General features: G+C 44.4%; 1 long non-coding RNA gene across 1 annotated transcript in view; it reads left to right on the top strand.

The window, feature by feature from the left end:
• The window catches only part of LOC135058053 (uncharacterized), a 150,314-nt gene that overhangs the window by 61,290 nt on the left and 72,539 nt on the right, over positions 1-16,485 (top strand). Inside the window, exon 2 of the long non-coding RNA XR_010244565.1 lies at positions 13,738-13,863. This is a non-coding gene — a long non-coding RNA (uncharacterized LOC135058053). The remainder of the gene's footprint in view (positions 1-13,737; positions 13,864-16,485) is intronic.

The following is a 16,485-nucleotide window of genomic DNA, read 5'->3' as shown; positions in this document are numbered from 1 at the left end:
GCCTCAAGTATGTACAGCCCGCACCCTCTGCTGCTGATATCCGGCATGCTGCTGCTGGCTGTCCCCCCGCCCGGCTCGGCCACACAGCTGTATGGTGAGAAGGGCATCTCAGTTCCTGAGGTTTAACACATATGCCTCAGAAAATGGCCTCTGCGGTAAACGATACTAATGCTTACCGTGATAGTAACAGCGGGGAGGAAGGCGCACATCGGGATCCTGCAGCATGAAACAAGAACCCCTTCGGAGCGCAGCAGACCACACTGAAAAGGGTGCATACCCGGTGCGGTGCTCTGCATCCCGGGTGGTGCCGAAGATGTGGAGTGTCGGAGGTGGCAGAAGCGCCGCAGCTTGGGGTGAGAAACCGCTGCAGCCCTTCCGCTGCTAAACTCTGCAATTAGTCTATTAAGGGGGTGGGCTCCCCTCATCATAGTGCCCCACAGGCCATGTTAATTCTGGGGGTAGGATCCCCTAACTCTATAATGGGAATTTTGGCTCATATCATGTGCTGTAACGTGAATTTTAGCTCATACCGTGTGCTATAATGTGAATTTCGGCTCATACTATGTGGGGTAATGTGAATTTTAGCTCATTCCGTGTGCTGTAATGTGAATTTCGGCTCATACCGTGTGCTGTAATGTGAATTTCGGCTCATACCATGTGGGGTAATGTGAATTTTGGCTCATACCATGTGGAGTAATGTGAATTTTGGCTCATACCGTGTGCTATAATGTGAATTTCGGCTCATACCGTGTGCTATAATGTGAATTTTGGCTCATACCAGGTGGGGTAATGTGAATTTCGGCTCATACTGTGTGCTATAATGTGAATTTCGGCTCATGCCGTGTGGGGCAATGTGAATTTCGGCTCATACTGTGTGCTATAATGTGAATTTCGGCTCATACCGTGTGCTATAATGTGAAAGGGGCACCAGTACTAGATAGTATAAGGGGTCCTACTACACTTAAGGACACGCCCCTTTTGAGTGACCACGCCCCTTTTCTGTCTGCACTCTTTCATTCCACCTTCAAAAATTCAACTTCGACCACTGCACCTACATACACATACATACACACCCTGACATCTTTATATGCAGTGACACCGGTGGCGTCTGCACATACTTTCCTTTTGTATTTTTTTTTTATTATTATCATTTTATTAATTTATTATTTTTATAAATGTTTTTTTTTTTTTTTTGGGGGGGGCGCCATTATTGATCTTGCCCTGGGCTCCAAAAACCCTAGTTACGCCTCTGTGTATGAATACTGCTCACGGCCAGGGCAGAGGGAGGGCGCTGAGGTTCTTCTATAGCGCTGCAGCGCTATTCTCCACCTGTGTCCTGTGTATTCACTGAATGTCCAGGAAGCTGTGTTAGGAAAGAGTGTGTGTGGGTCACTCTTACCGGATCCTAGTGTTCCTTGGCCACCGTTTAAATTGCACTTCTTCTCCTGATAGCAGCATGCATGAGATGACAGGGGCACTGGCTTGGCTTGTCAAAGGAACGATCCCGGTGAAACTTTGTCCACTGGGTTAAATAAAGTGCTCCTTTATGCGCGTTTCTCTGAGCAAATGTAGTGGCAGTTTCATCAGAGATCCTCTGACGAAACTGCCACTATATTTGCACAGAGAAATGCGTAAGGAGCACTTTATTTAACCCAGCGGACAAAGTTTGCACCGGGTATTGCAGATGACAAATCTTCCTCTCAATGGGGTTTTCATCAAGAGATGGTTCATGTAAATAAAATATAAAACAAAACAATGTATAGTATTGTCTTGATTTAAAATTATACAGTTTTTATACTGAGAAATGGAACTCATAAAGGGATGAGGTAAGGTTCAGATGACTAAGAATAGCATTAGGCATACCAATAACTCACTTGTCGAGTATGTACACCAGCTATAGTATATAAAGGTTTCTTTTAGCGAAACCCAAAGGGGAAAAGTAGATATATAGTAGTGTACCCCAAAAATGTTGTGGCTTGGTTCCTCCTATCAAGGTTTCTTTCATCTGTGGAGGAGGCCAAGAGGCTGCTATCAGAACTTTCAAATCTGTGGTGATAGACATTGCCTTAAAGGAAAGTATTACACATTGTTAAATTTCATTTTGCTTCTATGCATCAAACCTGAAGTAAAAGCTATCTATAAAAGACTTGGGCTAATATTTACAAAAAATTCGAGTTTGTCCGATTTGTTTTTTTTCTTTCTAAGTCCCAACACGGGAATTCACTAAGCACAAATCTCGGCAGAGTTGGGGCTATTCGTAATAGTTTTACCGGCAAAGTACAGAAATACGAATGAATAGACCATCGGTCAAACGCGCCTGTTATTTCATACAATACGGGTATTCACTATTCATTCGTATTTGGGTGTTAGTCTCTGAGTGCTCAAGTGCGGGTGTATTTTTTTGCGATTTGTTAAAAAAAGCAGCAAAAAAATAGACCTGCTTTTTCCAGGCGAGTTTGGATAATCATGCATGGATCAGTGAGATCTGTGCATGGTTATCTATGGGAAAGGGTGTGTTTAGTGTAAAAACAGAAAAAAAAATTGCGTGGGGTCCCCCTCTAAGCATAACCAGCCTCGGGCTCTTTGAGCCGGTCCTGGTTGACAAAATATGGGGGGGAAAATGACAGGGGTTCCACCATATTTCATCAACCAGCACCAGGTTCTGCACCTGGTCCTGGTTCAAAAAATACGGGGGACAAAAAGCGTAGGGGTCCCCCGTATTTTTTAAACCAGCACCGGGCTCCACTAGCCAGGTACATAATGCCACAGCCGGGGGACACTTTTATTGTGGTCCCGGCGGCCCTGGCATTACATACCCAACTAGTCACCCCTGGCCGGGGTACCCTGGAGGAGTGGGAACCCCTTAAATCAAGGGGTCCCCCCCTCCAGCCATCCAAGGGCCAGGGGTGAAGCCCGAGGCTGTCCCCCCCATCCAAGGGCGGCGGATGGGGGGCTAATAGCCTTGTGTAAAAAATGAGAATATTGTTTTTAGTAGCAGTACTACAAGTCCCAGCAAGCCTCCCCCACAAGCTGGTACTTGGAGAACCACAAGTACCAGCATGCGGTGGAAAACCGGGCCCGCTGGTACCTGTAGTACTACTACTAAAAAAATACCCAACAAAAAACAGGACACACACACTGTGACAGTATAAGTTTATTACATACATGCACACCTCCAAACATACATACTTACCTACCTATGTTCACACGAGGCTCGGTCCTCTTCTCCATGTAGAATCCTCGGGGTACCTGTGAAAAAAATTATACTCACATAATCCAGTGTTGCTTGTCTTCTTTGTATAATCCACGTACTTGGCAAAACAAAAAAATGGAAACCCGACCACGCACTGAAAGGGGTCCCATGTTTACACATGGGACCCCTTTCCCCGACTGCCAGGACCCCCCCTGACTCCTGTCAAAGAGGGTCCCTTCAGCCAATCAGGGAGCGCCACGTCGTGGCACTCTCCTGATTGGCTGTGTGCTCCTGTAGTGTCTGTGAGGCTGCACACGGCAGAGATACAATGTAGCGCCTATGCGCTCCATTGTATCCAATGGTGGGAACTTTGCGGTCAGCGGTTGACCGAAAGTAACCTCACCGCTGACCGCAAATTTCCCACCATTGGATACAATGGAGCGCATAGGCGCTACATTGTATCTCTGCCGTGTGCAGCCTCACAGACACTACAGGAACACACAGCCAATCAGGAGAGTGCCATGACGTGGCGCTCCCTGATTGGCTGAAGGGACCCTGTTTGACAGGAGTCAGGGGGGGTCCTGGCAGTCGGGGAAAGGGGTCCCATGTGTAAACATGGGACCCCTTTCAGTGCGTGGTTAAGTTTCCATTTTTTTGTTTTGCCAAGTACGTTGATTATACAAAGAAGACAAGCAACACTGGATTATGTGAGTATAATTTTTTTCACTGGTACCCCGAGGATTCTACATGGAGAAGAGGATCGAGCCTCGTGTGAACATAGGTAAGTATGTATGTTTGGAGGTGTGCATGTATGTAATAAACTTATACTGTCACAGTGTGTGTGTCCTGTTTTTTGTTGGGTATTTTTTTAGTAGTAGTACTACAGGTACCAGTGGGCCCGGTTTTCCACTGCATGCTGGTACCTGTGGTTCTCCAAGTACCAGCTTGCGGGGGAGGCTTGCTGGGACTTGTAGTACTGCTACTAAAAACAATATTCTCATTTTTTTACACAAGGCTATCAGCCCCCCATCCGCCGCCCTTGGATGGGGGGGACAGCCTCGGGCTTCACCCCTGGCCCTTGGGTGGCTGAAGGGGGGGACCCCTTGATTTAAGGGGTTCCCACTCCTCCAGGGTACCCCGGCCAGGGGTGACTAGTTGGGTATGTAATGCCAGGGCCGCCGGGACCACAATAAAAGTGTCCCCCGGCTGTGGCATTATGTACCTGGCTAGTGGAGCCCAGTGCTGGTTTATTTTTTGAACCAGGACCAGGCGCAGAGCCCGGTGCTGGTTGATGAAATATGGGGGAACCCCTGTCATTTTTCCCCCCATATTTTGTCAACCAGGACCGGCTCAAAGACCCGAGGCTGGTTGTGCTTAGGAGGGGGGACCCCACGCAATTTTTTTCTGAATTTTTAACATTTTGAACACCTTCTTAAGGTACACAATGAAGCCCTGCACGGATCTCACAGATCCGGCCGGGATTCCATGTGTTTTGTCAGGCAGTGTTTTACTCATCACTCCCGTAAAACACTGCCTAACATTACGAATCACATCGACATCGGAAAAAACGAATTTGGAAAAGTCGGCAGCTTAGTGAATGATTGTACCTAGATTCAAAAAGTTGCAGTAAAATGCATCCGATACCATTCAAGATCAAACACCCTTAAAAACGGCTAAAACACGAATCTTTGTAAATATACCCCTTGGATTGTGAAAGACAAGTGAAAGAAACTTTGATGTTTGTACTGGAGACCATTTTTTTTTTATAAAGGTCGGATACTTTTAGGTGGATTCAGCTTCTCAATTTTCATAGACATTTCAATAATCTTAATAAAGTTAGCTAAAATGACTCACAGAGTCAGGGAGACAGAGACATGATAACAGAAGTGCAACAGAATTCATTTTTCCAGAACACTCACATTTAAAATTAGATAAAAAGCATATACAACATATAGTAGGAATCACTTCTGAAATGCTTTTTTGAGGGTATGGACTGCTTCCCAAATCCCAGATGGTATGGAGAGAAACCAGCAGGTTTCCAGGAGACCAGTCTCAGTCCTGGGTAAGCACTCACACTGTTCCAATAGTCCACCACTACAACAGTGGTCAAATGGTCACTGAGCTTAATGCATTTCGGATCTTCAGGTTCTTCCAGTGCAGCTAATTTCAGTCTCTTGTTCAGTGGTTGTTTTGCTGGTTTCTTTGGAGTTAATGGCCCTCATTCCGAGTTGATCACTCGCTGCCGATTTTCGCAGCATAGCGATAAAGTAAAAAAATGGCATAACTGCGCATGCGTACGGGCCGCAGTACGCATGCACAAAGTAATTTTACACAAAACTATGCAGTTTTACACAAGCTCGAGCAACGCTTTTCAGTCGCTCGAGTGATCGTAGAGTGATTGACAGGAAGTTGGTGTTTCTGGGCGGCAACTAAGCGTTTTCAGGGAGTGTGCTGAAAAACGCAGGCGTGCCTGATAAAAACGCAGGAGTGGCTGGAGAAACGGGGGAGTGGCTGGCCGAACGCAGGGCATGTTTGTGACGTCAAACCAGGAACTAAACATTCTGCAGTCATCGCAAGGTAGGAGTATGTATCGAGCCACTCTGAAACTGCATGACATTTTTTAGTAGCAGAACTGCTAACCTTTCGTTCGCACTTCTGCTAAGCTAAGATATACTCCCAGAGGGCGGCGGCTTAGCGTGTGCACTGCTGCTAAAAGCAGCTAGCGAGCGAACAACTCGGAATGAGGACCTATATTCTCTTCTTTATCCAGTTCTGCAGGGATGATCACTTCATTTCTCAGTTTCTCAACAAATGTCACACTTTTGCTTATAGACAGTTTTTCTGTTTTTGGATTTAAGATTCTGTATCCTTAGGAACATTTGCTATACCCAACAAGAATCCCTTCTACTGCACGGTTCTGCAGTTTTCTGTGTCTTTCTGCTGGAATGTAGTCAAATGTTTACACACAAAAACTGTAATATGTTTCATAGTGGGTTTCTTGCCATGCCATAATTCTTACAGAGTTATCTTCATTATTTCTGGAGATTAGTCTATTCTGTAAATAAGTGGCTGTCATTACAGCTCACCCCAATATTTTTCAGATTGTCCTGAATCTGTTAACTTGCATCTGAATTAAATTAAGGTTGCAGACACTGGGCGGGTCGGTCAGCATGCTGGGTGGCCTTGCCCTGCACTGGGTGGCCCCCAGCATGTGATGGAAATGATTGCAGATTCTGCTTTTTAGCAGAATCTGCAATCCAAGCTGAATAGGGTCCTATGATTGTTGAACAGTCTGATAATGGGGGTCATTCCGAGTTGTTCGCTTGTTGCCGATTTTCGCAACAGAGCGATTAAGGCAAAAATGCGCATGCGCATGGTACGCAGCGCGCATGCGCTAAGTATTTTAGTACAAAACTTAGTAGATTTACTCATGTCCGAACAAAGAATTTTCATCGTTAAAGTGATCGGAGTGTGATTGACAGGAAGTGGGTGTTTCTGGGCGGAAACTGACGGTTTTCTGGGAGTGTGCGGAAAAAGGCAGGCATGCCAGAATAAAACGCGGGAGTGTCTGGAGAAACGGGGGAGTGGCTGGCCGAACGCAGGGCGTGTTTGTGACGTCAAACCAGGAACGAAACGGGTTGAGCTGATCGCAGTGTAGGACTAAGTCTCGAGCTACTCAGAAACTGCTAAGAATTATTTATTCGCAATTCTGCTACTCTTTCGTTCGCAATTCTGCTAAGCTAAGATACACTCCCAGAGGGCGGCGGCCTAGCGTGTGCAATGCTGCTAAAAGCAGCTAGCGAGCGAACAACTCGGAATGACCCCCAATGTGTGCTCCTTTTTTGGGTCTCTCTTTTGCAGTGCTGTAATGCTGTCTGGGCATCTGTTTACTAGTCATCTGTGCCTACATGAATACAGTCAATGGGGGAGATTCAAATGTTTGAAAAGTCGGTTGGGTGTCTGTTTTTTCCTGTCTATTAGATAGGAAAAAACAGGCTCCCAACTGACTTTTCAAACATTTGAATCTCCCCCAATGTGTCTGTGTGAGCTTCATCTCACCTGTTTTGTTGCAGAGTCAAGATAATACAGGTGTTCTTCTGCTTTGCTTTTGTAGCTATTAGCTAATAGTTTTCTTCCATTCTTGATAATGCAGATGATCTTGGAATGTGATAGTAAGTCCTATAGCCACCAAGCAGGAGTGGATTTACTGTTAGGTATCCAAGGCAGCTGCTTAGGGTCCGCAGGCCCCCGGGAGTCCGCTGACGGGGCCACGGCTGAACCACATTTCCTACAGTATTTACATACATTGTGCAGGTAACTTCTGCCAGCAGAGACTCTGCTGTTGGGGCACAGGTATAACTGCGGTAGTGCTGCTGAGAAAGTCCCACTCGTACACACTTTACGAATCTTCCATATGTCTTAAACATGTGGCATCAGTTGCATGTTGGATATGCTCCAAGTGCTGCCCAAAGCACAGGCGCTGAGAGCCAGGCACTGAAGGCAGCCTCGGGACAGGGGTAGGTTGTTGGAACTGCTATGTTTTCATGGATTCTGATACAGAAAATAGACATTAAAAAGATAGTCAGTCAACAGTAAAAGAATGACAGTCAAAAGGTCAACAGGGTCAAAAGGTCGACAAGGTCAAAATGTCGACATAAAAAATGAGGGTTTTGTGTTTTTAAACATTTTTTCCACAATGTTTTGAAGTGCGTCCCCTCGCATTCTCGCTTTGGGAGCGGTGGCTCGCTACTCTTCGCTCACCACAAGGTTACTAATGGTGATAGTTTGTGACATGGATAGTAAATTTTATGCAATGCGTCCACTCGCAGGCTCGCTTCGCTTGCCATGCTTCACTAGATTCACTCGCCACACGGCTCGCCATGCTTCGGGCTTGGTTGCTCGATTTGCTCGCCACAAGGTTACTAAAGGTAATAGTTTTTGACATGGATAGTGAATGCAGCAACAGTTTTAAAAATGTTAAAAACCCTAAAAAAACATGTGTCTACCCTTTGACCCTCTCGACCTTTTCACTGTTGACCTTTTGACCCTGTCTTCATTTTGATTGTCAACTTTTTGACGCTGTCTACCAAATGCGTGTCAACCATTAGTGGTAGACCTATTGACTGTAGATCTTTTTAGTGTAGATCTATAGACCGGATACCGCTTGCGTACAGATTCTCGCTTCTATTGTCTGTTAAAGCTCTTTGCAAAGAGGAGTGTGCAGGGAAAGTGCCAGATTAAAGGCAAGATGGTCAGTCATGGCTCCGCACAAAATGTGCCCCCCCCCCCCCCCAGACAATTGCAGCAGACATTACCCTAACTGCCGGCTCCATGTATCAGAGCAGTTGGTGAGGTTTGTTTATTGTCTCGATCTCTGGGCGTGACTGACAATTGTTGCCTCACGGGCATAATACTGAATTTGTACAATTGGTCTATGTGGATTTATATCACCCATTGTTACATATTAAACCTAGATATTTCATTAAACTTTATATGATTATTGATAAACACATGAGTGTGTGCGTGTGTGCGTGCGTGTGTGTGTGTGTGTGTGTGTGTGTGTGTGTGTGTGTGTGTGTGTGTGTGTATGGGATAAATTGCAGCCGCCCAGGATCCCGAACACTCACCACACCACAAGCCAGAATCCCTGCTAGCAGGGGCTATTCCCACTCGTGGGTGACCATAGAGTGGCAATAGAACCTTTGGCGAGCACAGTGAGCCACTGAACCTGCAGCAATGCGACCACAGTGAGTCCGCAAGGAGATTTTCTGCGCTCGCCCCCCTGCAGGCATTCTGATGGCCGGGATATGGCATCAGTATGCCCACTACCGGGATCCCTGCCGCCGGCAATGTATACACAATGCGTGTGTGTGTGTGTGTGTGTGTGTGTGTGTATGTATGTATGTATGTATGTATGTATGTATGTATATATATATATATATATATATATATATATATATATATATATATATATATACCTTGATATGGTCGGCACTCAGAGACTTGAACAATAATCTCCTTGGTGAATGAAAGCCCCACAGGGCAAATGTATTGTGATGTTTCGGGGGGCTTTCATTCACCAAGGAGATTATTGTTCAAGTCTCTGAGTGCCGCCCATATGAAGGACTGTATTTACAGATGTAAATCTGAGAGGAGGGCACCGGAGCAGGCTATGCATAAGCCCGGAGTGCCAGGGACATTGTTTGCATTGGAGTATATGGACACAGCGCACTGCTGCAGTAGGTACGTTCGCTGGTACCAAACCAAGGCACCCGGCAGCGTTTACAGCTCCATCCATAAGACATCTGGTTTTGCACTAATTTTTGCACAGGCACTTTGTGAGTTTCCCGCACCTTACACTTTTTTTAAACTGGGCGCTTTAGCACTCTTTTTTTGCACGAGTCTTGGACTAATAGAGTAAGCTGTTGGCACATTAGATACAATATGGCTACATCCACTGGTAATGAGGATTTTACATCCTTTTTAATGGAATGCGATAATTATGAGACTTTAAGTTTTTCCGATGTGGACGCCGAAAATATCCTGCACAAAGACACTGCCTTAATGGATGAGGTAATCGAATCTAACACAGAGATCTATAAAGAATTATTTAAGCTCAAGAAAAGAGAAATTGATATTCTCTACCACAGCAGAACATTATCCGACTATTTCAGAGCCAAGCAAATTCCTCGCGGCTTTCGGGTCCACAAGACACCTACAAAAGGGAGACACAACACTGGGTTCTGCAAACGTTGGATTTCCATACTAAATAAGTGTTCCATGGACCTTATGTTATTGGTTATCGAGGAGTCCACTAAGGAATGGAATTTGACTAAAGAGAAAATTGTGGCATTTGAACAGGAGCACCTCAGCACTTTAAGCATGGATCAGGCCGTGGACTGGATGACCAAGTTGAAAGAACAAACAGAAACATATAGAAATGATCTATTGAGATATAAGAAAGAAAAGCATAGAAAGGTCCAGGCCGACTATGCACAGCACCGTGTATACAACTGGCTACACCAAACCCCCAATACGCTCAGGGGGAGACAGAATCCGCAAGTTTATAAAAAACCCCAAAGGGTAAGATTTTCCAGCACGTCGTCTAGTGAGTCTGAAGATGTTGCTCACAGTTCCTCCAATACTATGACACCAGTGACCCCTTTAGGAGTATGCACCCGGGCAGAGGCGGTTGCCCGGGGAAGAGGCCAATGCGCCGGGGGGGGACAGTCGCAAAGAAAAACAAAGGGGAAGACCAAGAAAACACAAATAGAAACCATCTTTAATCTGTCAAGCCAGGACCTTACTGAAGCTGAAAGAAGTCTCCTACAAAAGGGCTTAACATTCATACCAACAAATAAAGCCGACAAGTTTAAGTGGAAAGTTGAGTTATTTAAACTTAATCGGACCCTCAAATTAAAAGAACATTTTTACAAGCAACCAACCAGGGTGGCTCCTAGTCAACTGCCTGAGAGGATTCAACGTTTGGGTCCCCGGTCGAGTTTCGATCCACAATCCTTTAATCCATCTCTAAAGACTTTCCATAGGCTCCTGGAGGACAGCTTATTCATCACAGAGAAGCCAATAAGGTTTAATCTATCCAGAGAAGAAAGGGGAGCCTTAAAGGACTATAAGCACGTAAGGACATAATTATCCATGCGGCAGATAATGGGGGCTCTATCGTCATCCAAGATACTACAGCATATTTTCAAGAATGTGAACGCTTGCTGAATGATTCTTGTACATATACTAGACTTGAGAGTGACCCCACATCTGCATTTAAGCATGAGCTGGACTCAAGTTTAAAACAGGCTGTCTTGCAAGGTTTACTGACTCAGGTATTTGTGGATAAACTATCCACAGCTTTTCCAGTGATTCCCATTTTTTACACACTGCCTAAGGTCCACAAGGACGCACAGAGACCCCCGGGAAGACCCATCATCTCAGCCCGGGGTTCTCTGTGTGAGCCTGTGTCGATCTTTCTTGACGCATTCTTACAACTGTGTATACAAAATACTTGCACACATTTGAAAGACTCTGGCACTTTATTAGCTAAGTTTGCACAGCTACAGGGCATTCCAGAAGGTATCACGCTTGTGACGCTGGATGTCACAAGCTTGTACACATGTATTCCGCATAAGGCGGGGGTGGAAGCGGTTCGCAAATTGATTTACGGCAATGCACTTTGTCAGGGGCCCGATATTGATCTATTTTTAACCCTGTTATTATTTCCGTTAGAACACAACTATTTTATGTTTAATGGTATGTTTTACAAACAGGTGACAGGCTGTGCAATGGGGTCCTCTGTGGCCCCTTCTTTTGCAAATTGATACATGTAGTAAATTGAAAAAAGCATTTTTTATGAAGATCCACAAACAGCAAGGGCAATATTCATGTACTATCGGTACATTGACGATCTCCTGATCCTCTGGAGAGAGGATTTAGCGAGATTGTCTTGTATTATTGAAACCCAAAATACCTCAAATAGTCCCATTAAATTTACCATGACAAGCAGCACAGAGCAAATCTGTTTCTTAGATATATGCATACAGATTAGAGATAATCAAATTCATACATCACTATATATGAAACCTACTGACCGAAATACCATCCTTCATGCCAAGAGTTTCCATCCCAAAAGTACAGTCCGGGGATTGCTCTATTCACAGTTTATATGGGTATGCAGAACCAATAGTGATCAAGACATGACAATAAAACAATTGGATATCATGATTGAGAAATTCAGGGAAAGAGGTTATGCTTTGTCGGAGCTGAAAAAAGCATGTGACAGAGCATTACTAGTGTCCCAAAAGAAAAAGGTTAATAAGACCGTAAATAAGACAGTGGGGTTGGAGAGCATCCCATGGGTGAACGAATAAAAGGGGTCATTCCGAGTTGTTCGCTCATTGCCGATTTTCGCAACGGAGCGATTAAGGCAAAAATGCGCATGCGCATGGTATGCAGTGCGCATGCGGTTAGTATTTTAGCACAAAACTTAGTAGATTTACTCACGTCCGAACGAAGATTTTTCATCGTTGAAGTGATCGGAGTGTGATTGACAGGAAGTGGGTGTTTCTGGGCGGAAACTGGCCGTTTTCTGGGAGTGTGCAGAAAAACTCAGGCGTGACAGGGAAAAACGCGGGAGTGTCTGGAGAAACGCGGGAGTGGCTGGCTGAACGCAGGGCGTGTTTGTGACGTCAAACCAGGAACGAAACGGCCTGAGCTGATCGCAATCTGTGAGTAGGTCTGGAGCTACTCAGAAACTGCTAAGAAATTTCTATTCGCAATTCTGCTAATCTTTCGTTCGCAATTCTGCTAAGCTAAGATACACTCTCAGAGGGCGGCGGCCTAGCGTGCGCAATGCTGCTAAAATCTGCTAGCGAGCGAACAACTCGGAATGACCCCCATAATACGCAGAGTTCACAGACATCACAAAGGGCCAAAAGTTTATGGCAAATGGTCAGTTCTGATCCGGATCTAAAATGCTTTCATAAAACCAGATTGATGCCCAGTTACTCACGGGGAAGGAATTTAAAAGATTTATTAGTGAAAACCGATGTGACAGGTTTCCTCCACTACAACAGATTTCCTCAGTCGAAAGAATGGGTGTTATAAATGCCTGGGATGTACGATGTGTTCGTACATGCTTACTGGGGATACTATTCCACATCCCCACACAGGGATGCGATTTCAGATTAAATGGCCACTTACATGCGCAAGCCGTTTTGTAGTGTATGTCATAGTATGCCCCTGCGGCTTTTACTATGTCGGCAAAACCGAATGTCAACTCAAGGTCAGACTTACTCAGCATAGATCAGCCATCCGGGGAGCATTAACCACTGGCTCCAGTGAACAGCCGGTGGCTCGACATTTTTTTGCAAGCAAGACATAGTTTGTCCAGCTTAAAATACAAGGCAATTGACCATGTGCCGGCAGCACGTCGAGGGGGGACCGAGGGAAAAAGCTGCTACAGCTGGGATTCCGGTGGATTTTTCGATTAGATTGTGTGGCCCCTAAAGGTCTTAATGAGACTTTGGGCCTATCACATTTTTTGTAGACAGTGTAAGTTTCATCTTTGTTGAATATAAAGGATTTATCTACATGTAATAAGATTTAATGCTAAATCTCCGTTTTAGTTTTAAATGAATTAATAGCTATATATTTTTACTATCTTAATTTATGCCTTCTAGTCACTAAAGGGCAGTAGCCGTACAGGATTACAGCTTTCTCCTTAAATAGGCCAAGATAGGGACATAGTATATATTATATATTATGCATACCCACTATATTCAGGAGGTTATTTTAATTACATCCTCATTTTTGATAGAATACAGGATACTCACATTATTGCACTTTATTTTATGAATATTCGTTTTTAGTATATTAGAATGCACATGAACTACCTTGATGTCTTAATGTCACTGAGATATGTATTTTTTGCACAATGCACTTTATTTGTATTCAAGCTGGAAATAACACTAACGTTTGTGTTTTTTACATTTGCGGCTAGATCCGCTGCTGATCACACTGTGTTGTTGTTACAGTGTGTCTCCAAGGCAACCGGGGCTGGACATGTGACGTCTCTTCCGCCGCGACATGAGACCCGCGGCTGGAAATGCCACTACAGGACGGCGGCCGGGAGTGCCTGGGACACACTGCACAGAGGGAGGGTAAGATTGATTTCTTGTTTATATATTGCACATATGTTCACTGTTTTGTGTTGTCTGAGGAAGGGGCCAAGCACCCCGAAACGTCACAATAAATTTTCCCTGTGGGCTTTCATTCACCAAGGAGATTATTGTTCAAGTCTCTGAGTGCCGCCCATATCAAGGACTGTATTTACAGATGCAAATCTGAGAGGAGGGCACTGGAGCAGGCTATGCATAAGCCTGGAGTGCCAGGGACATTGTTTGCATTGGTATATATATATATATATATATATATATATATATATATAGATTGTTATGGAGGCGGCACTCAAAGACTTGCACAAATAGTGAAAAAGCATCCACGTGTGTGGATGTTGCTTTAATGTGTGTTACGTTTCGGGGACGTATCCCCTTCCTCAGACAGTGAAAACAGTGCAATGGTACAGGTATAAATACATGTAAAAATCAGTGCCACTTACCCCCCTTCCATGACTCTCAGCTGTGTGCCTCGCGGTGCTCCAGACCTCCCATGTCCCGCACTTCTGGTTTCTCTGTTACCCGAGCACAGGAAGTAGCGTCATCGGGTCAGCCTGTTACCATGACGACGCGCAGCTTACTGTCACGAAGGAAACAAATACATAAATACGCATCTATAGCATCTAGATACTAGATAAACATGAAACTCATAGTGAACAATAATACTGCGTGTTGGCATAAAATGTTTTAGACATACAAAATACAGTTGCGCCCAATATGGGCTGGAGTATGCCAGCTATAAAAACAATAAACAATAAAACGATGTGCAGTGTGTACGTGTAGAAATTGCAGCGGACAACCTACTACTCAAACTTACTATTTGGCATAGCCATAAACCTCTACTGTTTTTATCAATTTTACCTAATTGCTATCATATGCTATTTTACTTCTAATAATCAATTCTGAGTGCCACTGTACTTTATGGTTCTGAGTGTCATCGTTGCTAAACATAACGGGGGATTTAAGATCAACCAATATGGTGGATTCTTTTAATATAAATTGAAAATATAGGCATATATCACCTTGGACACTTCTATAGAAAATTAATAAGTCCCATATTTTCATTGAGTCCCCTTGGAGCCAAGCTGTCTAATCTAAAAATCCATTTAGATTCGAGTTGGAGCAATTTCTTGCCCCTATCACCCCCACGTAGGGAAGGAGGGACATGGTCTACCGCCTTGTATCTAAGGCTGGCCAGGTTATGTCGCAAGATAGCGAAGTGACGGGCAACCGGTTGATCGCTTTTGCCGGATTCTATTGCTGCCCGTATGGCTGAACGGTGTTGTGTAAGTCTCACTTTTAGTTGACATTCTGTTTTTCCGACATAGTATAACCCGCAAGGGCATACTATAACGTACACAACATATTTTGTGGTGCACGTTAGTGGCCACCTGATTTTAAGCCTCTGGCCAGTCTGCGGGTGTGGTATTGTGTCACCTGTCAGCATAAACGAACATGTAATGCATCCCAGGCATTTGAAGCATCCGTTCTTTCTACTCAGAAAGTTGCTTGGTGCTTTTGGTTGACAAAAACCTGTTACATCCGTTTTAACAATCCTGTCCTTGATGTTTCTACTTCGGGAATAACTGGGCATTAATCTATGATTTTGAAGGCATTTCAAGTCAGGGTCTGTAATTACCATCTGCCAGAGACTTTTCACTTGTTTCGTTGTCCCAGGGCTTTTGGTATTATATTCATTAACCCATGGGATGACCGATTTAGCGAGTTCTGTGCCTTTCTTTCTATTTTTCTGTGTGGCTATATACTTCGCCTTTTTGCATGCTTTATTTAGCTCACTCCTATCATAGCCATGTTCACAGAAATTATCGATCATTTCCTTCAATTGTATATCCCTTCTGCTGGCGTCTGAATTGTTCCTGCATACCCTCAGAAACTGAGAGTATGGCAGACTGCGTATAATGGCTTTGGGATGAAAGCTGTCTGCGTGCAGGATTGTGTTCCTATCAGTGGGTTTCTTATAGAGGGAAGTTACGATGCTGCCATTCTGTACTTGGATAAGTACGTCTAAATAGCACACCGCTGTTTTACTGGCCGTGAGCGTGAGTTTAATGGGACTACTGGAATGGTTCTGTTTATCAATAATCTCAATGAGTTTAGACACGTCACCGGACCACAGTATTAACAGGTCGTCTATATATCTATAGTACAATAGCATGGCTGCTGATGTTTCCACATTTTCAAAAAACAGGCCCCTCTCTACTTCCCACATGTAACTGTTTGCGAAAGATGGCGCCACTGGCGAACCCATAGAGCAACCAGTCAATTGCCTAAAAAAACGCCCATTAAACAGGAAAAAATTATGATTCAGTGTAAAAGACAATAGCTCCATTAAAAAATCTATATCTGGGCCCTCATACAGCTTGTTACCAGTAATTAATCTTGCTACTGCAGCTAAGCCAGCCTGATGTGGAATGCATGTGTACAGGCTGGTGACATCTAATGTCACCAGCGTCGTGTTGCTAGGAACATTCCCAATTAGAGCCAACTTCTCCAGCAACATCCCCGAATCTTTCAAATATGTGAAAGTATCCTGTACACACGGTTGTAAATAATGATCCAGATAGACGGCTATAGGCTCACACAGAG

The sequence above is a fragment of the Pseudophryne corroboree genome, chromosome 3, assembly GCF_028390025.1.
Source record: "Pseudophryne corroboree isolate aPseCor3 chromosome 3, aPseCor3.hap2, whole genome shotgun sequence".
In the NCBI taxonomy this organism is placed as follows: Eukaryota; Metazoa; Chordata; class Amphibia; order Anura; family Myobatrachidae; genus Pseudophryne; species Pseudophryne corroboree.
This window is presented reverse-complemented; position numbering and strand designations above follow the sequence as displayed.